At 44.8% G+C, this 23,609-nt stretch overlaps 1 long non-coding RNA gene across 2 annotated transcripts in view; it reads right to left on the minus strand.

Moving 5' to 3' along the window:
• Nucleotides 1-6,999: 6,999 nt before the first annotated feature.
• LOC149434718 (uncharacterized) overlaps nucleotides 7,000-23,609 on the minus strand; it is a 43,966-nt gene continuing 27,356 nt past the window's right edge. For both annotated transcript variants that reach the window (XR_016308638.1, XR_016308637.1), the window contains 2 exons: nucleotides 18,748-18,852; nucleotides 7,000-7,227 (listed from right to left, as the gene is read on the minus strand). This is a non-coding gene — a long non-coding RNA (uncharacterized LOC149434718). The remainder of the gene's footprint in view (nucleotides 7,228-18,747; nucleotides 18,853-23,609) is intronic.

The raw sequence follows: 23,609 nt of genomic DNA on the forward strand, positions 1-23,609 counted from the left end.
AGGTGGGACTTTCACCATTCGGTATTAAATTCATATGATGTCCTTCTGGAACGCGATCTGTGAGCGCCGCCACAGTCCACACTGCAGTGAGATTTGTTGCCCTCTGTATCTGGCCCATCAATGTACCAGCCACTGCCAGTTTCATATGATTGCTGTGACCAATCACATCAGATCACATTACAATTGTATACAATGGATGGCGTTCATTCATGCCATCCATTGAATACTATTGTGATTGGTCACAGTGATCACATGGTACATACAGGGTCAATCATGGCCCATCTGTACTGCTCTACTTTTGGACTATACATACACCTTGCAAAAAAAAAAATAATAGAAATTGATTTTTAAAAAGGCAACTGGACATTTGTGCTTTAATTCTGCTCAGCCAGTCTTGTGATTTATTTGGCTAATTCTGTACTAGTTGATAGTCTAGGAAAACAAATCCATGAATAGAAGCTAATCTATTTTTTTTTTCTACAGAAATAAATGTGATCCCTTCTGCTATCACTGATGACAATGTGACCGTCTCAGAAATGGAGATGGAGACTACCAGAGGCACAAACATTGCCCACCAACAGACCGCAGAGGAGCTGGTGTTCAACCCATCTGCAGAGACTGTGGCTGCACCAATGGATGGGCTAGAAATCAGCATCCCTACAGAGACTGTGTCCATCCCGGCAGATGAGACTGAATCCACAACTACTACAGAGAGGGATCCCAGCTCAGACACTACCTATGTACCAGCAGGTGAACGGGTCTTCCCCAGGGCTGCACAGATTGTGGCTAAGCTAATATATACCATATATATGGGTGTCCATACAGGGGCTGTGATCATCCCAGGAAGTGGGATTGACATCACCACTACTACGGACAATGAGTCAGACCGAAGAAGCGAGATCCAATCCACCAACGCAAAAGACATTGTGGAGACTGTGCCCATCCCGCCAGATGGGACTGAATCCACAACCACAACAACGAGGGAATCCTGCTCAGATGGTACCTATGTACCAGATACGGTGATTGAGATCCCTTCTTCTACAAGCAAGGAAACTGACTCAGAAGACACAACCCAATACACCGAACCTGCACACATTGTGGAGACTGAGCTAAAAGCTAGGATAGAGATCAGCATCCCTACAGAGACTGAATCTATCCCAGAAAGCAGGATTGAGATCAGTGCTACTATGGACCATGAGTTGGACCAAAGAAGTGAGATCCAATCCACCAATGCCAAAGATATTGTGGAGACTGTGCCCACCCCCCCAGATGGGACTGAATCCACAACCACATCAAAGAGGGATCCAAGCTCAGACAGTACCTATGGTTCTGCAGATCAACAGTTTAGCACACCTGTAGAGACTGTGGTTGAGCTAAAAGATACCGAAGAGGCCGAAGAGAGAGAGGAAGAAAATGAAGAGCAAGACAGAGAGAAAGAAGAAACTACTTCAAAACGTAAGGATTGCAAATAATATGAACAATGTAAGTTAGCTGAACAAGATCCATTATTTAGAGATGTTTCATATTGGCGGGAACTTATTACACATCTAAATAGATGACACAGGACCCCAAAGGAAATTTTTGATGGAGGCTCCTCCCCCCAGCCCCCCACTAGAGGCTGAAAAGCAGTTAATATAGCATATCGCTAATTATAGCCTTTATTGCCAGTGGGGACTTATAATATACTGTCTTAATGGTCACCATATATAGTATCTACTAGAACCCTGCATTGCTGATGGGTGTCTGGTATCCCCTAATATAAGTCCCTTCTAACTAAGGTGACTCTTTTCTATTGCAATAAAGTTACTTTGGTATCAGAAAAAAATTCCTTTGAAGGATAAGCTAACTTTTAAAGAACTTGTCCACTAATAAATCACCCGGCCCCTTGAGTGCAGCTCTTGTACTGAATACTGTTCTGCCGGATACGTCTCACCCATAGGAATAATTGGGTATTATGTAGTCACTTGACAACAGACACTCGTTCAGTTAACTTTATATTGTATACTTGGAAAAACTCAAGAAATATCATTGAAACAAATGTAGGTGAAGATAAACTAACCCCCTTTTTTCTTTCCTCTTTAGAAGTCAGCCAGATCCTGCCTGATGTCCCTTTGACAGTAGAAAGCTTCAAATATCATAAACTTATTGGAGAGGGAGCGTTTGGAAGAGTAAGTGATCAGATTCACAAATGTTTTTATTCATACCCATATAATAGATAGGGATCCTGTATAGAAGGGAGGCGTGATAACTCAAGGCGGGATTCACACAGTTGTAGTGTTTTACCACCAGTTATAGTTGTGCCATGAAGTGCATCATGTTGAGGCAGCCCATTCATGTAAATAGGCAGCCTAATTCTCCAAGATTCCCCATAATAGGTGCATTAGTAGGTGTGTTGGGTGCCATTAAAGTAGAACTCCAGCTTAAATCTCAGTACCCTTAATAATGTCCCCTCGCCCCTCCTAACACCTATGCTGACTAAGCTGTGTAAGAAAGAAGTATATACTTACCTATTTGCTGCCCGCTCTGGTCCCATCATGTGGGGAGAGGATAGAGCAATCAACAAAGACTGGTAAACCCTGGAGCAGTGATGTCATCTATTGGCACCAAAGTCCCAGCCATTGTCAATGCCCCCTCCTTTCCCCTGCAGCCACTACTGGCTGACTCAGAGGAGACGGATCACATGACCGGACCAGAATGGGCTGAAAAAAAGGGAAGCATACGCATCTTTTCTACACAGGATAAACAGCATAGGTGTTAGGAGGGGGAGGGAGCATTTTTAAAGCCAGTTAGGGTTAAGCTGGAGTTCTACATTAAGAATGAACAGCGGCTCACAAATGCATATAACGTGTTTTGGAACATTGAATTTGCCTCAGCGCAACAGTGTGCAACGGAGTTCAAGCAAATAGCTGAAAAGCAGCTTCTTTGTGAAGAGAAAGTATCTTTTTTAAAGACTGGGTCACACTGTATTTGCATTTGGGCATTGCGGTGCCATTCATTCTAAATGGCACCTTAATGCATGTGAGCTCCAGCACATCACAGCTCACGGTACGGCGCTACCTCTGTGTTACCAAATATAATGCATGCACCATTTCCGGTTGCACACGGTGCATTATGCAGCCCATTAAAAAGAAAGGCTGACTTAAAGTAGTTGTAATTGCAAGCTAGTCAGAATTCAAATTTAAATAGGTAAATAGGTACTGCACATATGTATTTGTAAAAAAAAAAATATTATACCTTTTCCGCTGGTCTAATCTGCAGGTCATGTGATCGTTCTTCCTTGCTGAGCACATCACGGACCTGCGGGTGGGCGCATCTGCCTAAGATTACATGTCACTGTTAAAGGAGGAGGGATAGGTGGGGGTCGGGGGTGGTCCTGACTGCATTGACCATTGAAGATATAGGCAAGCTGTGCGCTTGCACGGCTTACTTGTATCTCAGTACGTAGTGACAGAGGATGCAAACTGACCACGCTAACACAGATGCTTAGCGTGGTCAGTTTACAACCATTACGTGGGGAACTGGCAATATCACCCAGGTAATTCAGAGGAATGCGATATTGAAATCGTGCTACTTTACTTGAAGTAGAGTGATTTCGAAGCTGCGGACCTGATGCAATTTCACATGCGGCTTGCCTGACATCTGTGCCACTTCATGGAAGACTTGCCATGCAATGTGGAACTGTCAAATCACAGGACAAGTTGCAGTGGTTTAAATGGGGCTTACAATAACAAGTAAAATCTTTATGTAAAAAGCAAATATGAAATACAAAAAGGCAAAGAAAATTTTTTGGGTTTACAATAATTAGAATAGAATGCAATTTAATGCTCAAAAACAGTGTGAATCCAGCCAAAACCACTGATGCCATTTTATAATTTAACACAAGATAGGGAAGGGCAGGAAGGGGTTTCACTCTCCCTGGTGGATTTTCCATTGAATTTCCATGGGCAGGAAGGGGTTTCACTCTCCCTGGTGGATTTTCCATTAAATTTCCATGGGCAGGAAGGGGTTTCACTCTCCCCGGAGGATTTTCCATTGAATTTCCATGAGCAGGAAGGGGATTTCACTCTCCCTGGTGGATTTTCCATTGAATTTCTATCGAATAGAATGGGTAAGCTGTCAGAAAAAAAGGGAGAGTGCAGATGGGAGCTCCAGTGGGTACATTTCTACACTGGAGACCATGTGAGATGTAAAGAGACATCGGGTGATTGGCTTATTTACATCTGACCCACAAAAGAAATATCATGGGTGGGTGAGCCGACACTGAATTGACAATACTAATATCTTTTTCTTCATTCTCCTTCAGGTATTTTTGGCATCACATCCTGCTGTCGATCAGCTGCTGGCAATAAAAATGGCCAAAAAACTTTTGCACCGTTCCGATATAGTTTTGATAGAATGCCAAGCCATGGTAGCGACGGAGGGTTGCCGGTTCTTCCCGCAATTATTTGCTACTTTCCAGACAAGGGTAAGTATCTTTATCTTTTACATATTTGGTGGAATTTTAGAAGAGTCCGACTCAATTAGAATAAGACATTCTCCGACCCCTTATAGCTCTCTAATCACTTGTGTTGGTAAATGTTAGTTAACCGGACTGGTTCTGTAACCTTGAAGAGTTTTTGATGGTCCTCCAAGCAGGATCTTCAGTTCTTGCTGCTTGTAAAAGGGGCATAACATCTTCATCATCTCAGAACAAGCCCAATAAATGTGACTATTTTTAGCTATAAAATAACCCGAATAAATGAGACTCTTCACAGACATGTTGCTAAATTTTTCACTAAAAGTCTCCAAAGGAGAGATGACAAAGGTGAAGGGTTGAATATGGACTCTCATAATGAATAATGAATGCATTATAATTTTTCTCTGTTTTGTCTTCTAGGATTTCGTTTTCTATGTCATGGAGTTTGTGAATGGTGACACCCTGGAATATTTCTTATATGACAACAAGCGACTGCATATTGACACCATAAGGTAAGTACTATAATGGGGCTCACTAGGATTGGGGAGGGAGGCAGAATCAATGCCAATTGTAGACAGATCACTTTTAAACTATGAGGCCTCCGTATCAAAGGGGATGATTGGATGCGCCTGCTTTACCTAACCACCCCCAGGTACACTTGTCAGGTGCCTTGCTTTTAAATGCCATGTTTGGATTGATTCAACATTTTTTTCTTTAGAAAATGCAGAAGGAATAGGAAAAGAGGATAGCTAAGATGCCAGACATTTCCTATATCTCTAATAGGGGGAAGCAACGTTAGATACTGGGCCAGAATTCATACCGACAATAGTAGTCTGCCAAAAGTATTGGGAGGGACTCATACACCTGAGATCGTAGTTCACTCTTTCCAACAATATACTCGAATATCCATGGGTAGCATTAGACTGACATTACCTATGGGATAGGATTCGGGAAGATCTAACTAATAAGAGATTGGTATAATGAATACATTCCTGGTTGTGTTCTTAGCTGGACAACATTCGTTTCATTAGTACTTTAAAACCGGCAATAACGCCTTAATGAAAACCCATCGGGGTTTGCTTATAGCCAAATAAAAAAGCATTATGCATATAAACAAATAAAGACCCCCCAATGGCAATGTTTTGTTAAAATGATTTAACAATATACAAGATGTCTTCAAAAATATACCTATTTCTACTAGCATTAGGATGAGGTAATATTAATCAGGGATCTAGTTACTGTAAGTTTATCACTAATAAATATTTTCTTCTGTTTCCATCAGATTTATTGCGGCGGAGCTCCTGTGTGGCCTTCAATTTCTTCATTCCAGAGGCTTTGCACACAAGTAAGTTATTATCCATTATATATTATAGTTTTAACACAATGTTCTCCAAACTGCGGCCTGCAGGTCAGATGTGGTCCTTTGCTTGCCTTTATAAAGGCCCTGGGGCACTATTCCTCCCACTGAAACCAACAATTGGGAATTATTCCTCCCACTGAAACCAACAATTGGGAATTATTCCTCCCACTGACACCAATTATGGGGCACTGTTCTTCCCACTGCCACCAACTTTAGGATATTATTCCTCTCACTGACTTCAGTGATGGGGCGCTATTACTTCCACTGACATCAATGATGGGGCGCTTATACTCCCACTGACATCAATGATGGGGCGCTATTCCTCCCACTTACACCAATGATGGGGCACTATTCCTCCCACTGACACCAATGATGGGGCACTATTCCTCCTACTGACACCAATGATAGGGGCACTATTCCTCCCACTTACTTCAATGATGGGGCGCTATTCCTCCCACTGACTTCAATGATGGGGCGCTATTACTCCCACTGACATCAATGATGGGGCGCTATTCCTCCCACTGTTACCAATGATGGGGAACTATTCCTCCCACTGACATCAGTGATGGGGCACTATTCCTCCCACTGACACCACCAATAAGACACTTTTCCTCCCACTGACACCAATGATGAGGCACTACTCCTCCCACTGACACAAACAATAGGTCACTATTCTCTCCATTGATACCAACAATAGGGTACTTTTCCTCCTGGTAATACCAATGATGGGACCCTATTCCTTCTCCTACTGACCACAGGCGCTATGCAATAGTCTTATTCCCAATGACCACAAAGCCTGAGGCATTGTATACTCTCACAGCAAAGGTTCACCCTCCTGAAAGTGAAGGACAGTAATCTGGCCCTGTGTTTTGAAAGTTTGGATACCTATATTCTAGCTCATAAAAAAGTCTGGAGCAGACAGCTTACTTTTTTTTCTTCTTCTTTACAGTGACTTACATTTTGGCAACGTCCTCGTGGATAGCACCGGACATATCAAGATTATCGACTGTGGATTGGCATCTATAGTACAAACTGCACACTGCCAGGTCAATCAGAATACACCGATGGCCTTTTACAGCGACTACTCGCGTTTTGGCAATCTGCTCGTCAAAAAAGTAAATAAATGCATTGGCGACAATACCCAACTCCAGGACCTCATAGGAGAGGTAAGTAAATGCCCTACTTTAGCCAGAGATAGAAAAAGTTTATTTGTTCTATAAAATTGGCTAAATTAAACTTTTTAGTTATATCTTTTGGGATGTTAATGATCTATTTTTTTTTCATATATAGCTTTCAACCTTTCCCGATCCCAGGTCTTCGTTCACAAATCTGCGACACCACGCATTCTTCTCAACGATAAACTGGGATGACCTGGAAGCTGGGAGAATAAGTCCACCATACGCCATGGAACCTGTAAGTATATGACCAGGAAATGGGGTCAAGTCTGTAATTTTGCTATGTCTGCTGTTTTGCAGTCTCTATTCTGCCCCCCACTGGCATGAATGAGGAGCTGCATTTATTTTAGGGTTGTGCAAGTGTTATCCAATAGATTGCTCTTTTGGATGGAAAAACAATCCACAGCGGACCATTTATAAGTCATGCATCTATAAAGCATGAAACCTATCAACATTTCATAGGCAGCTTTATGCTTCTACTGACAAGTTCCTGCAGAGAATTTAGAATCAGTGAAGAATTTAAAAAATCATTTATAAACATGCCTGTACAGTGATAACAATATAATGATTATTCATGTTGATGAATATGTCCATCGTGACTGGTCCTATTAAAAGGATTTTCACTCAGCACATAGCAAATAATAGAACCTGCCCAATAATAATATTCAATATAGTGACAATTAGGCATTATCTAAAATCATTAACATTTTTTTTTCCTCTCCACAGAGCCCGGAGGTAGAATGGTCATCGGAGATCGACATGAAAAGCTTAATAGAGCAGGGCAAATATGAGGAATCTCAAATAAGCAATTTTGCTGATATAGCAAATATCCAAGGATTCGAATTTCTCAGTGAGCGATGGAGAGAAATGCAGCAACGCCGCTAGGAATACGAGGCCATGTAAGAAAAGGGGCTGCAATAGTAGGGACATCACTGCCAAAATATGGTCACTGGCCATATTTGGGCAATGACAATCAACAACGGGTATCGTAACTGACAGCGGATTTACAACCGAGGACATTTCTACCACCAGCTTTCTGGTGGCAATGATTCCTAACGAAGCAGCAGATGCTGGCATCTGCTGAGTCCTTAGCAACTGCCGCCGTCACCAGCACATTACTTACATTGCTGGGAATCCTCGGCTACCTTACCCAAGAGACTGGGATAGCAGTGACACCACTGCCCAAGTATGGTCACTGACATTGACCAAACATGGCCACAGTACATTCCATAGGGGCCACAGAAGAGCACCCTAAAATCACAAAAAGGACCAGTAGCACTATACACCTGGTGGACTAGTTTAATGGTAGCCCCCACCACACTGTGCTGCTAGCAGTCCACTGGAGAAGTCTAGAAGCTGCACACTGGTTGACTTGGGCATTTTGAGCAGCGGCGGACAGAGCCATGCAGGGCTGCTATCAGTGGGGTACCTTCGGTACTCTTGCAGTGGCCCAGACAGCAGGAGGATCAATGTGGAGGAGGGCAGTTGCAGAGCGATGCTCATATACCTCTCCCTCCAACAGCTGGCGAGCCAGGACCAGGGGATAGCCTGGAGAGGGGAGAGGAGAAGTGTCGGAGATGTAAGAGCCCGGAGGAGGTGAGCTGTGTTGTGTTCTGTGTGATCTCCCTCCCTACACTGACAGATTGTATGGGACTGCACACATCTTCCCCCCTCTCTCCTTCTTGCTACCTGGAGATAAGCAGCCCTTGGAAGAGGTGAGTGTGTGCAGCCCCATACGATCTGAGAAAGGGAGAGAGAGAGATGGAAGAAGAGAGGGAAGAAAGAGAGAAGAGAGGAGGGAAGAAAGAGAGAGGAGAGGAGAGAAGAAAGAGAGAAAGAGGAGAGAGAGAGGAGAGAAGAGAGAGGAAAGAGAGAGAGGAGAGAAGAGAGAGGAAAAAGAGAGAGAGGGAAGAAGAGAAAAGAGAGAGAAGAGAGAGAGGAGAGAGAGAAGAGAGAGGAGAGAGAGAAGAGAGAGAAGAGAGAAAAGAGAGAGAAGAGAGAGGAGAGAGAGAAGAGAGAGGGGAGATGGGGAATAAAGAAGAGAGGGAAGAGAGAAAGGAGAGAAGAGAGAGTGGGTGGAAGAGATAAGAGAGGGGAGAGAGAGAAAGAGAGAGGGAAGAGAGGGTGAGGAGAGAGAGAGAGAGAGAGAGGAGAGAGAGAAGGAAGAGAGAAAGGAGAAAGAGAGAGGGAAAAGGAGGAAGAGAGAAATTAGAAAGAGAGAGGGAAAAGGAGGAAGAGAGAGAAGAGAGAGAGGGAAGAGAAGAGAAAGAGGGAAGAGAAGAGAGAGGAGAGAGAGAGAGCGGAGAGAAGAGAGAGAGAGGAGAGGAGGGGAGAGAGAGGGAAGAGAGGTGAGAAGAGAGGGAAGAGAGAGAGGGAAGAGAGGGGGGAAGAGAGAGAAAGGGAAGAGGAAGAGAGAGAAAGGGAAGAGAAAGAGAAAGAGGGAAGAGAGAAGAGAGGGAAGAGGGGGAAGAGAGGGAAGATAGAAGAGAGGGAAGATAGAAGAGAGGGAAGAGAGGGGGAGAGAGGGGGGGAGAGGATAGAGAAAGGGAAGACAGAAGAGATGGGAGAGAGAAGAAAGAGAGAGGGGGAGAAGAGAGGGAAACGAGAGAGAGAGGGGGAAGAGCGAGGGAGGGATGAGAGAAGAGAGGGAAGAGTGGGAAGAAAGAAGAGTGGGAAGAGAGAAGAGAGGGAAGAGAGAAGAGAGAAGAGAGGGAAGAGAGAAAAAAAAGAGAGAGAGGGAGGGAAGATAGGGGGGATAGGGAAGAGAGAGGGGGGAGAGAGGGAGGGGGGAGAGGGGTGAGAAAGGGAGGGGGAGAGGGGGGAGAGAGAGAGAAGAGAGAGGGAAGAGAGAGAGGGAAGAGAGAGAAGGAAGAGAGAGAGGAGAAAAAGAGAGGGACGCCGGGGAAGAGAGAAGAGGGGGAAGACAGAAGAGAAGGAAGAGAGAAGAGAGGGAAGAGAGAGAGGAGAGGGAAAAGAGAGGAGAGGGAAGAGAGAGGAGAGAAGAGAAAGGAGAGAAGAGAGAGAGAGGAGAGAAGAGAGAGAGGAGAGAAGAGAGAGAGGAGAGAAGAGAGAGAGGAGAGAGAGGAGAGAGGAGAAAAAAGAGAGAAGAGAAAGAGGAGAGAAGAGAAAAAAGAGAGAAGAGAAAGAGGGAAGAGAGAAAGGAGAGAAGAGAGAGAGGGACGAGAGAGAGAGGGAAGACAGAGGGGGGAAAAGAGAGAAAGGGAAGATAAAGAGAGAGAGGGAAGAGAGAAGAGAGGGAAGAGAGAGGAGAGAAAAGAGAGAGAGGGAAGAAAGAGGGGAGAGAGAGAGGGAAGAGAGAAAGGAGAGAAGAGAGAGAGGGAACAGAGAAAAGAGAGAAGAGAGAGGGACGAGAGAGAGGAAAGAGAGGGGAGGAAAGAGAGGGGGGGAAAGATAGAAAGGGAAGATGAAGAGAGAAGAGAGGGAAGAGAGAAGAGAGGGAAGAAAGGGGGGAGGGAGAGGGAAGATAGAGAGAGAGGGAAAAGCGAGAGAGGTAAGAGAAAGAAGAGAGAGAGAGAGAAGTGAGAAGAGAAGGAAGAGAGAGACAGAGGAGAGAGGGGGGAGGGGAAGGGGGAAAGGGGGAAGAGAGAGAAGAGAGAGGGACGAGAGAGAGAGGAGAAAAACAGAGGGAAGATGGGGAAGAGAGAAGAGAGGGAAGAGAGAAGAGAGGGAAGAGAGAAAAGAGGGAAGAGAGAGAGGAGATAGAGGAGAGAAGAGGAAAAAAGAGAGAAGAGAAAGAGGAGAGAAGAGAAAAAAGAGAGAAGAGAAAGAGGAGAGAAGAGAGAGAAGGAAGAGAAGAGAGAGAGGGAAGAGAGAAAGGAGAGAGAGGAGAGAGGAAAGAAGAGAAAAAAGAGAGAAGAGGAAGAGGAGAGAAGAGAAAAAAGAGAGAAGAGAAAGAGGAGAGAAGAGACAGAGGAGAGAAGAGAAAAAAGAGAGAAGAGACAGAAGAGAGAAGAGAAAAAAGAGAGAAGAGAAAGAGGAGAGAAGAGAAAAAAAAGAGAAGAGAAAGAGGAGAGGAGAGAGAGAAGGAAGAGAAGAGAGAGAGAGAGGAGAGAAGAGAGAAAGGGAAGAGAGAGAGGGAAGAGGGGGGAAAGAGAGAAAGGGAAGAGAAAGAGAGAGAGGGAAGAGAGAGAGAGGGAAGAAAGAGGGGAGAGAGAGAGGGAAGAGAGAAGAGAGGGAAGAGAGAGAGGGGGAAGAAAGAGGGGAGAGAGAGAGGGAAGAGAGAGAGGGAAGAGCGAGAGAGGTATAAGAAAGAGGAAAGAGAGAAGTGAGAAGAGAAGGAAGAGAGAGACAGAGGAGGGGGGAGGGGGAGGGGGGAGGGGGAGAGAGAGGGGGAAGAGAGAGAAGAGAGAGGGAGGAGAGAGGGGAGAAAAAGAGAGGGAAGACGGGGAAGAGAGGGAAGAGAGAAGAGAGGGAAGAGAGAAGAGAGGGAAGAGAGGAGAGAAGAGAAGGAAGAGAGAAGAGAAAGAGGAGAGAAGAGAAAAAAGAGAAGAGAGAGAGGAGAGAAGAGAAAAAAGAGAGAAGAGAAAAAAGAGAGAAGAGAAAGAGGAGAGAAGAGAAAAAAGAGAGAAGAGGAAGAGGAGAGAAGGAAGAGAAGAGAGAGGGGGAAGAGAGAAAGGAGAGAGAGGAGAGAAGAGAAAAAAGAGAGAAGAGAAAGAGGAGAGAAGAGAAAAAAGAGAGAAGAGAAAGAGGAGAGAAGAGAGAGAAGGAAGAGAAGAGAGAGAGGGAAGAGAGAAAGGAGAGAGAGGGAAGAGAGAGAGAGAGGAGAGGAGAGAAAAAAGAGAGAAAAGAAAGAGGAGAGAAGAGAAAAAAGAGAGAAGAGAAAGAGGAGAGAAGAGAAAAAAGAGAGAAGAGAAAGAGGAGAGAAGAGAAAAAAGAGAGAAGAGAAAGAGGAGAGAAGAGAAAAAAGAGAGAAGAGAGAGGAGAGAAGAGAAAAAAGAGAGAAGAGAAAAAAGAGAGAAGAGAAAGAGGAGAGAAGAGAAAAAAGAGAGAATAGAAAAAAGAGAGAAGAGAAAAAAGAGAGAAGAGAGAGAAGGAAGAGAAGAGAGAGAAGAGAGAGAGGGAAGAGAAAGAGAGAAAGGGAAGAGAAAGAGAGAAAGGGAAGAGAGAAGAGAGGGAAGAGAGAGAGAAAAGAGAGAGAGGGAGGAGAGAGAGAGAGAGGGGGAAGAGAGAGGGAGAGAGAGACAGAGGAGAGAGAGAGGGAAGGAGAGAGAGAAGAGAGGGGAGAGAGAGAGGGAAGAGAGGGGGGGCCTTATACATCAGAGGCAAAATATGGGCAGCACAGTGGCTTAGTGGTTAGCCTTGCAGCACTGGGGTCCTTGGTTCAAATCCCGACCAGGACCCTATCTGCATGGAGTTTGCATGTTCTTCCTGTGCCTGCGTGGGTTTCCTCCGGGTACTCCGGTTTCCTCCCACACCCCAAAAAAGGGCAAACTTGCGTTGGTGGTGTAGTGGTAAGCATAGCTGTTTTCCAAGCAGCTGACCTGGGTTCGATTCCCAGCCAACGCATTGTCCAAGATGGCTGCTTCGCCTCCTTAGTATTGCCATGATAATGCTGATACTAATATTATTTCTAGCAATGATAATAATAATTCCAACAATATCGACAACTATCATGATAATAATATTAATAATAGAAATAATATTTATAAAGATAATAATCCTAATAGTAATGGCAATAATAGTATTAGAAATGGAAATAATATATATATTTATTATTTGTAGGTGAGAAGCAAATACAATAAAATGAAGATTTCTCTGATCGCTGTGTCATTCAGAAACAGCTGATCATATGTCCAGGAAAAGGGCCAATCTGAGCAGCCTTTTACCATGTGATCAGCTGTGTCCAATCACAGCTGATCACAGTGTAAATCAGAAATGCTGGATTTTGGCAGTCCTTTCCTCCCGCTCACAGCACATGAGGAGAGGAGAGGAGAGCTGGTAAGCAGCATTTCTCAGAGGGGACATCTACACTGATCATCAGAGCACTAATTATCAGTGTAGCGCCATCAGTGCCCATCAGTGTTTTCCTTTAGCCGTCCCTTGTAGTGGAAGGGCCGGCCTGACTGCATAGAAATTAAAATTGTCTCTCTCTTCCCTTTCTCTCTATCCTCTCTCTCTCTCTCTTCTATTTCTTCTCCCTCTCTCTTCTCTATCTATCTTCCCCCCCTCTTTCTTTTCTTTCTTCCCTCTCTCTCTCTCCCCCCCCTCTCTCTTCCCTTCCTCTTCCTCTCTTCTCTCTCTCCCCCCTCTCTCTCTCCCCTCTCTATACTCTCCCCCCCCCGTCTCTTCCCTCTCTATCCTCTCTCTCTCCCCTCTCTCTCCCCTCTCTATCTATCCTTCCCCTCCTCTCTCCCCCCCCCCCTTTTCTATTTCCTCTCTTTCATTTCCCTTTCTTTCTTTCCTCTCCCCTCTTTCGATCTCTTCCCCCCTCTCTCTTTCTCCTTCCCCTCTCTCTCTCCACTCCCCCACCTCTATCTCTTCCACCCCCCCCTCTCTTCTCTCTTCCTTTTTTCTCTCCTCTCTCTCTCTCTTCCCTCCCTCTCTCTTTCCTCTCTATCCCCCCCGAGAGAGAGAGAGAGAGAGAGAGAGAGAGAGAGAGAAGACAGAGAGAGAGCAGACAGAGAGAGAGAAGTAAGAGAGAGAGGGAAGTAAGAGAGAGAGGGAAAGAGAGAGGGGGAATGAGAGAGAGGGGGAATGAGAGAGAGGGGGAATGAGAGAGAGGGGGAATGAGAGAGAGCGGAAAAGAGAGAGGGCGGGGAAGAGAGAGCGGGGAAGAGAGAGCGGGGGAGAGAGAGAGCGGGAAAGAGAGAGCGGGAAAGAGAGAGAGGGGGGACAGAGAGAGAGAGAGAGGGAAGAGAAAGTAAGGGAGAGAGAGAATCATATATACATCTGCACACTTATTGACTCTCTTGCTTTCTAATTGGGGGGGGGGGGGGCGCACAAAACTTTTGTATTGCCTAGGGCAAAAAAAAAAAAAGATTTTAGCATGTGAGGAGGTGCAGCATAGTGCAGCTAGTAAATACACAGAGTTCCAGTAAAACTTGGTACTTGTATTAAACAGAATGCCAACGTTACAAACACCCAGTTGGAAGAATTTACCGCTGGGAAATTACAGTTCATTGTAGTCAGATGTGGCGGTAGAGAGGTGCTGACAGCGTCTGTCTCAGAGGATGAAGCATGGCCTGGCAGTCCAGTCCCAAAAGGGAAGCTCCTTTCCCTTCTAATCAGGAACCTCTCCCTACCAGTAGTTACTTTCCCTAACAAGCGGGGGTTTCTCTCCCTGTACTAGCCACACGCCAGAAGCACTCCAAAACCCAGGGGCAGAGACATAAAAAGACCCTACTGACCCAAGATGGCCGCCGAGGGTCACATGGACACAGCGTAGGCAACCAGAAAGCAGATCCATTGACTCAGGAAACCATAGAACATCATTTCTCATGGACTTCCTCTCCAAGCTGAGGTGGCACTCAATTTGAGCGCCACCTGCAATGGAGAAAACAAACCACACCTACCTACAAGCCTGTATACAAAAAATGTAAAAATTGCCTCAGTAGACAAATGGTTAAAGCAGTTATGTTCAAAGCCCAACCATTTCTTCTGCCAATTTTTCTATTTTTTTTACAAATCGGAGGCCCAGTAGCTTGGAAAACCAAAAATGAATCTCTGGCTGCAATACTCACCTCCATCCCCTGCAGTACCACTTCTCCCCCACAAGGTGTCCTCAATCTTCCTGGTTGAATGATGCCCAGCAAGACTGATGTGTAAAATTAGCAGGTGATCAGGGGCCTCTGACATGCAGCCAGCAGCAGCATAACATGGTCACCGGCGCTTTTTTTTTTTTTCCTTTTACAAATCGGAGACCCAGTAGTTTTGAATACCACTATAAGTCGCTGATGGCTGCCATTACTAATAAAAAAAAAAAAAAAATTCCAGTACATATACCGCCATTAGAAGACGCTATAACTTTCATGTAAACCAATTAATTTACACATTTTGGGATTTTTTTTTCAGCAAAGACATTGCTTTTTTTTTTAATTGTCAGTCTTTTTTTGTTTATAGCGCAAAAAATAAAAAAACTGCACAGGTGATCAAATACCACCGAAAGAAAGCTCTATTTGTGGGAAAAGTGCAGCGTTGCATGACCGTGCAATTGTCAGATAAAGTAACGCAGCACCGTATCGCAAAAAATTACCAGGTCAGGAAGGGGGGTAAATCCTCAGGAGGGCAAGTGGTTAAAATGACCGGTGAATGCAACTGCAAACCTGTTGGGTTGTGTTGGTAATGTGTAACACTTGCTCTCAGCCAGCAGATGTCGCTATAGCTCTGATGGAGGACAATGTGAACTATGGGAAAAGCACAACATTCAGTGTTATTGGTGACAATTCTAGTTACCTCGACTGGCTTTCAATTTTAGAACCATTTCAGGACCGCGTGCCCACAAGTGTACTGCAAACGGGCGGCCCGTACATGCACAGTCATAAACCTGTGCATCGCTGGCCTCTTCCAGGTACGCACCCCTGCCTGCTGACTCCGTGGGAGTTTCTCAACAGGTCCTAGCCAATGATTCATAGCCAGGACCTGTTGATCGGCTGTGTCCAATCACAGCCCAGAGCCCTGTGTTGGCAGTCAACACTGAGCTCTGTACAGAGGGAACAATCTCTCTGTTTCAGGGATAAGAAACAAAGAGATTTTTAGTACAAAGCAGCACATATTACACACATTAACACTTGTTAGGCACACATTTAACCCCTTGATTACTCAAGATGATAACCCCTTCCCAGCCAGTGTCATTAGTACAGTGACAGTATACAGCAGAGATCCGAATCTCCTTAGTGATATAACACATCACAATCCCCCAGTATATGATCATCTTTAGCTTCACCAGTGCCTCATCAGTGCAGCCTCATCAGTTCCCCATCAGTGCAGCCCCATCATTGCCCCATTAGTGCTGCCTCATCAGTGCCCCAGCGATGCAGCCTCATCACCGCACATCAGTGAAGAAAAATTACTTATTTGAAGAAAAAGGGGTTGGGGGTTATTTTCAGTCTTTTCTTTGTGTATCTAGTAACAAATAAAAAATCAATTGGTGATTAAAATCGACTAAAAGAAAGCTCTATCTAAAAAAAAAAAAGATAAAAATATAATTTGGGTGTGGTGTTGCATGACTGTGAAACTGTCGTTTACCCTCGCTTCACATCTGTGTGTGTGGTGCCGTTGCCGGACCCACACGAATACCTGCAGCCGCACCACCCACACAGAGGAATGCGGGACCCACAGGCAGGTGCCATTATTTCTAATGGCACACCGCCCGTACTGGAAATGGCAACCGTACTGGGAACATCAGTTCCTGTGTGGAGTACAGGAGTCCATACAAATGCATAGGCTCTCCTGCCCATGCAAATCGCAGCCTGCATGACGGCACAGATGTGAACCAGGGCTTAAAGTGTGACAGCGCTGAAAGCTGAAAATTGGCCTGGACAGGAAGGGGGTGAAAGTAACCAGTAGGCAAGGGGTTAAAAAAAACTGACTCCTAACTTTTTTAGCTGGCTCCTAGATGCAAAGCAAATTTGTCATGCCCTCCTCTATCTACAAAACGGCTTTGGTGCAAAACCATGGTGCCCTTATAATGCAGATCAGTGCTAACTGGACTGCTGAGGACCACCCAACCCAGAGACAAGGCATAGAAGACCCCGCACATCATGTGACCGGCCTAAAAACATCTAAAAAGAATAAGCAATAAAATGCTTAGAATAATAATAAAATGCCTAAAACACTGCTGGGGAAGGGGGCAGAGACCAGAGTGGGGCTGTAAGCGAACACTTTAATTGCTCATCTTAACCTGCCCCGGAACACTAACTTTAACAGCTGGATTTACTGTCTCAGTTGTTCAACTTTTTAATATTGAGTCTAACGCTGGCCATACATTGTACAATTGTCTTTCAAAACTTTATAATATATAAGGGCAAACCAGGTCTAAAAGACCCTGCATGTCTCCCTTGTACTACACTGAATGTAATGCAGTGCACATCGCACCGGGAACCGGAAGTGATGTCACATCACTTCCGAATCAGTAGAAGAAGGGGAGGGGAGTAGATGTGTCCGTACTCCTCCTACCTCCCCTATACCACATCCCGTGGCACCCGCTGAACCAGTCTCGGGCCTGCAGATGGGCAAGCGGAGCCCGGGACATATAGCGGGGGCGGGGGAGAGGCTGGCACTGTAGGCTGTATGGAAGCTATCGGCACCAGCGCTGCTGTCCGATTACTTCCACCTGACAGGTGAGCCCTGCTGCTTGCCCACAGCAGGGCTAAGGGAGAAAAAAAAAAAAAAAACTACCTGCCCGGCACCTGGAACTACATGACCCGGGTGTTGGGCGATAGGAAATGGACATCCCTGAGCTGGATCTTGGGAGGATTTATGCAAATATCAAAATGCCTTGATGGGTGGAGTTTATTTATAAAAAAATAATACACACACACACACATATATATATATATATGCACACACACATTTTTCTTCCAAGCAAAATCATGTCTCGCTTATACAAAGTCCAATTAGAGCAACAAATAAAAGTTGTAAAGGCTGTTTCACACAAGGAATCCATGAACCCATCCCCCGCTGAATTGGAGCAGAACAGGACTGAGGTCACTTTTTGTGGACCCATATTGGATCTATGGTTGGCAGACTTGTGTCTGTATACATCAGGCTACCTCTCATCCATCATGTCCATGAAACCTGCTTAACGGGCCAGATATTTTTTTTTTTTAAACTGTGCCCGTGTCCTTATTAACCACTTGCCCTCCAGAGGATTTTCCCCCCTTCCTGACCAGACCATTTTTGGCATTACAGCGCTGCGTTACTTTAACTGACAATTGCGCAGTCATGCAACACTGCGTCCAAATGAAATTTACGTCCTTTTTTACCCACAAAGCTTTCTTTCGGTGGTAGTTGATCACCTGTGCGTTTTTTCTTACGCTGACAATTTTGAGAAAAAAAACAATATTTTTGACTTTTTGCTATTAAACATGTCCAGTAAAAAAATTTAGGCCAAAATGTATTCTGCTCCATGTCTTTGCTAAAAAAAACATCCCAATACGTGTAAATTAATTGGTTTACTTGAAAGTTATAGCGTTTACAAATAGCAGTATATATACACTGGGATTTTAATTTTTTTTATTTTTACTAATAATGGCAGCAATCAGCAACTTATAGCGCCACAGCGGCAGGCTGACACTGGGGGGGAGGGATTGACTAACTGTCACTGATATCCCCAGTGACAACAATACAGTGATCTGTGCTAAAAAACAGCACTGACACTGTACTAATGGCACTGGGCAGGAAGGTGTTAACATGAGGGGCGATCAAAGGGTTTACTGTGTGCAGGGAGTGTTTTACTAGGGGGCGGTGTCCAGAGCAGTGTGCCCGAGCTGACAGGGAGGAGAATTGTTAGTGATTTTGCGCACCCGTGCCGCCCTGTAGCAGTATCTTTCCTATAGGGCGGTCGGAAGCGGATGAAGGCTAAGTTCACCTTTCATAACATATTACACCCATATTCGGGGTGTAACATGTTGTGTTCAGACCGCCCCCCGATCCCCACTTTGACAGCTAGTGGGGGATCTTCTCTCCCCTCGTTAGCTATCAAATTTTAAAACAAAGTGGCCATGTGGGGCTCACACGACTGTCAGCTTGTAGTCCTCAATGAACTACCACGGTGCTGTGAAGTCGGCGTCACTTACCGTCATCGCTGTTCTATGTCACTATCAGGGTGTCGGCCTTCTCCGGTGACAGTTCGTCATGTTCCCGCACTTTGTACGACTTTACACGTTGCACCTGTATAAGGCCTAAAACGAATGAATGGAGAAATATTAGAAGTCATGTGTAAGGTGGAGCCTTTAAAGCGGAAATAAACTTACAAAGATTTGTTCAGCTTTAACACTTCCCTCCCCCCCCATCAGCAAGCGGAATTGTGTTATGTTATTTTTTTTTTTTTTTCGTTCTATGGCTCTCACCAGCCATGATCTGCTTGCATTGCATAAAGAAGCACATAGACCCAGTGATGACATAATAAGAAGAAGATATGTAAGTTTCTTTTAGTTCCAATAGCATGTTGATGAGCAGGGAAAGGAGGAACCAGGTAAGGCAAAATATAGCAGATTAAACTTCAGCTTTAAGGAATACAGTGGAGTCCTCTCTTCACCCCCCCCACAAATAAAAAGGGAAGAACTGTCAAGGTCCATCTCTGCTCTCCTCTCCAATCATCACACCATGTGACATGTCACATGACAGCCAGGAGGCCATTGGCAAAGCACCACACAAGCTCATGCATGCGCAGCAGGGAGCAGGCTTCCTGTTTCCCATATCCAAGATGGCAGCGCCTCTCCCTTCCCAGACAGACTACATAGATGGGGATGAGAGACTGTAGCACTATAGCGGCTGCATGTGGGAGGAGGAAGTGTAACATTCCAATACCGCCACTGACCTCCTCCATGTAGCCAACAGAGCACTACAGATCCCTGGCCAACTCCATGCAGACGTGTAAAGCGGACATCAGAAAAGGAAGTATTGAGATACAGGAAGGAGTGCAGAGCTCCGAGCAAATAAGAACAGATACGGGGAATGTGGAGGTCACAGGAGAAGTGGGACTGTGCAGAGACCATACATGCCGAATAAGAACATACACTGAGAATTACACCCGGCATACAGGACACTGATCCGTCATGGACATGTGTTGTATTGAGGAGGTTCATTCATTTATTGGACTGACTACACAACAAAACCCTTGGCTTGGTGTTGTCAGCCTGAAGCAGGAAGTGCTGTTACTGGCAGGATCTCCAGATTCACAAAATCAAACAAAATCCTGGGGAAACCTGTACACAGTACGGCCCCATGACAAACATACTACATGAGATTTTGGGTTCACATCTACTTTACCCACTGTGTGTATATAGTGCAGATCACTTTTCAGAGGATGTTTTGTAGGCAGTGGGGAGGAGATACTACTAACCCAATGGCACAATGTGTTGCACAGTGACAGGGTGGCTCCATATCAATTCATTATTGATGTGGCTGTAAAGCAAAGTATCAGGCCATGGCGGATGTACAGCACTGGGCAGCTGCATCTCTTTGTACACGTGGGTGGTCAGGGGGCGGAAGATGGTTTTACCGCCCTCCATCCGCCTATGAGAACGAACACTAAGGCCTTGTTTACAATTGCAGTTTGGGGTGGTAAAAACTAGAGGCTGAGCCATACTTCTACTGGCTCCCAATTGCCCCCAACTCACTTCCCGAGATGCAAAAGAAGCCGTATGGGGTATACACATGTGCAGCAAAAATGATCCCCCATCATGTTTGACAGAGGAAAGAGGGGGGGGTCTAAGGAGGCGAGATCTGGTGGGGCTGAACAGGATATGGGAGGGCAGAGGAAAACGGGAGATATGGGGGCTGAAGAATAGAGATGGTGGTCTGTGGAGGAGGGGGGGGGGTCAGCAGAACTCTGGGGAGCTGAGTTGTCCCCACCTTCCTCCATGTACTCACAGATAACACCCCTGTCCTCTGCAGGCAGCTTCAGTTTCTCCTCTGTCATCTGACAGTTGACAATGGGAAAAGATACAGGAAGAAGGGCGTCTGCCCTCACTCCACAGCACAGGCTCTCTATCTCCCCCTGCTGGCTGGAGGGATGACAACGCCAAATCTTCTGTTCAGCTGTAATCAGTCCTGTCAGTGAGGAGGCCCCAACCTCTACATCAGCAGAGCCCTCCATAAACATGGCGCCCGCCTGGCCCACGGTGTACAACATACAGTATATACCCCATAACCCCAATGTACATCATATATAGTCACAGAGATCCCAACCCATTACTAGGAAACCTACCTTTACACTTCCATGGAGAGCCCATAGCAACCACTCATTGTCCATAGCAACAGGGTGCCACACACAGTGTAATATATATAAACACATACAAACAACATTGCCCCAGTGATGAATATACTGTATATATAAGTCCACAGCGTAATATATATATAAATAAATAAAACATGGTGAAGCGCTAACAATCAGATTAATAAGCAAACAATATATATATAAAAAGGTGAGGTGAACATATAAGTGCTGCTGAAATCAGATCAATCAAAAAGTGACAAAACGTGCAACAGGTGAATCCTGTGGAAAAAAAACATGGACCCGTTTTCCAAATGGAAAACCGAAGAGCAAGCCAACCTCCCCCTGTCCACATAGAGGACTAATAATAAATGTATATATATAGGTGACCCCTCAAAGGAAAAAACACAACAACTGTGCAATAAAACCGTGAAAGACTCCCTTCTACAGGTGTAAACATATGCACAAACACTAAATGTCCAGACAGCACCGTAGGTCGACATACAGCTGCACATATATATATATTAAAGTCCCAAACTGCAGAAAAAAACTCCAAACAAACACGTAGGTGCTCGTGATAGGTGATCTCCAAGCTGGGTGATAGGAATCCTTAATGGCTGTAATGCCCCCTCACCTTCAAGAAGTGACCACAAGGGCCAGCTAGCCTTAAAACTCCCCCCACGAGGACACGTCCAGATCAAGATGTTGCACAGGATGCTGGTTCACACTCCCCACAGAGCCACACGGTCAAAGAGATAAAACAGAGCATTCTCCATAGTGTACCATGTTTATTATTAAATATAAAATCAATTAAAATGCCCACTCACATGTCATGGTACAGAAAAAACGCCTTGCCACCACTATATATATATATATATACACACACATAAAAACAACATTGCCCCAGTGATGAATATACTGTATATAAGTCCACAGCGTAATATATATATATATATATATAAATAATACAATACACAGCCTATATATACACACATATAAGAACAACATTGCCCTGGTGTTGAAAAAAAAAATACTAATAATAAAGATAATAATAAAAATAAAATAATAATAATAATATATATCTCCATAGTAACAGTGCTGAGTTGTTATTGTACAATATATACAGTTACATAGACATCAACCCATTACTAGAAAGCCACCTCTACACATCCCATAATAACAATGCACACCCCATAGCAACCATTGACAGTCCTTAGATCCAGTGTGAATCCAATCATGTATCATACAGAAGTATACACACACATATGGAGAACATTGGCCCGGTGCTGAATATATATGAAGTTACAGAGACACCGACCCAATACTAGAAACCCACCATGGAGAGCCCATAGCAACCGCTCCCAGCTCCTAGCAACAACACAAGTCATTCCCATAGTACACAGCAGACTGAATGTACAATACATATATAGGAGAATCATATCCCCCACAGAGACATCCATAGACAGAATGACATCGAAATCCCCTTCTTTGTGGGGAATGTGATGTTTATAAAAATAAATAAATACAGAATTATAAATCATTCTAGGATTTTGTTTTATTTTTTGTCTGTAAATTGCATAAAAATCATTTAGAAAAAAATCCTATGACAATATCACCACAAGAAATCGTTTTGTTATCTTATATAACACCGAAATGATGACCAAATCAATAGGCTGATGTCAGTTCTGTGTGAGGCTTTCTCCTGTCCATCAGGGATCACAGGCAGTTGTCAGACCTGAGCAATCGATCCAGAGCAACCGATCAGCCAATAAGCACTCTCCTAGACAGTTCAAATCCTTGCTGCGGAAAAGTGTGCGGCTAGCCAGCCTGGCCAGGTGATGACATCACAGTGCAAATCTACTGAGCATGCCCAGAAAGGTGATGACATCACAGTGCACAGTGCAGGCTGCAGGGGAATTAACAAGTGATTGAACTGGTCAGTCAGTCTATAGACTACGGAGGAAGGAGGAGATTGTGATTCTTGTGTATCCAGAGAGAACTTCATATTTTGGAGAATAAATCGCATGATGACCCGCATGATTGAAAAGAAAACATTTGTTACTCCATTTACCATCAGAGAGGAACCAACATTGAACAGACAGGATATGGAAATTAGGCCCGACCCCAGCAGAGATTCTGCCCAGCCTGCCCATCAGAATCCCACCCCTGAGGGCAAGCGTCGGCCATTTATTGGCCGGGTTAGGGCTTTTTTCCGTCGTCTGTTCCGTCGTAAGAAGAAGAAGAGAGCAGATAGGGATCCAGAAGGTAAGATTTATGATCGGTACAACATACAAGCTGGCTGATCCATTTTATTTTTGTTACATTGTATCTTCCTATTAATGAAAAGCAGATTACAGACCACACCCCTAATTATAGCCCCCTATTCCTATTGGTGGCCAGTGGCTTATATTACACCCAATCACTGATCACTGACTATACTCTGCAAGTTATTCTCTTTATCAGAGACAAAGGCAGGAGTTTAGGGGCCGAGGCATTGTACCCAACTCCCCAGCGCTCCCATCTTCTCCAGGGCACCACAAGTATCAGACACCCTATAACCCATCAGTCCAGGGCTGGTGATCTCTTCTATCTGACCTCCCCCACCTGGTGTCATTTAATGGGTTGTGCTTGGCAATGGCACCATCTGCCAAATGCAGCTATACGTTTTTCCTGCCAGTTAGCCATGTTAATTTGCAGCTTGGTAGTTGAGAGGGGGGATCG

Source organism: Staurois parvus, unplaced genomic scaffold (genome assembly GCF_062004578.1).
Source record: "Staurois parvus isolate SC_StPar_1 unplaced genomic scaffold, SC_StPar_1.0 ptg001695l, whole genome shotgun sequence".
NCBI lineage: Eukaryota > Metazoa > Chordata > Amphibia > Anura > Ranidae > Staurois > Staurois parvus.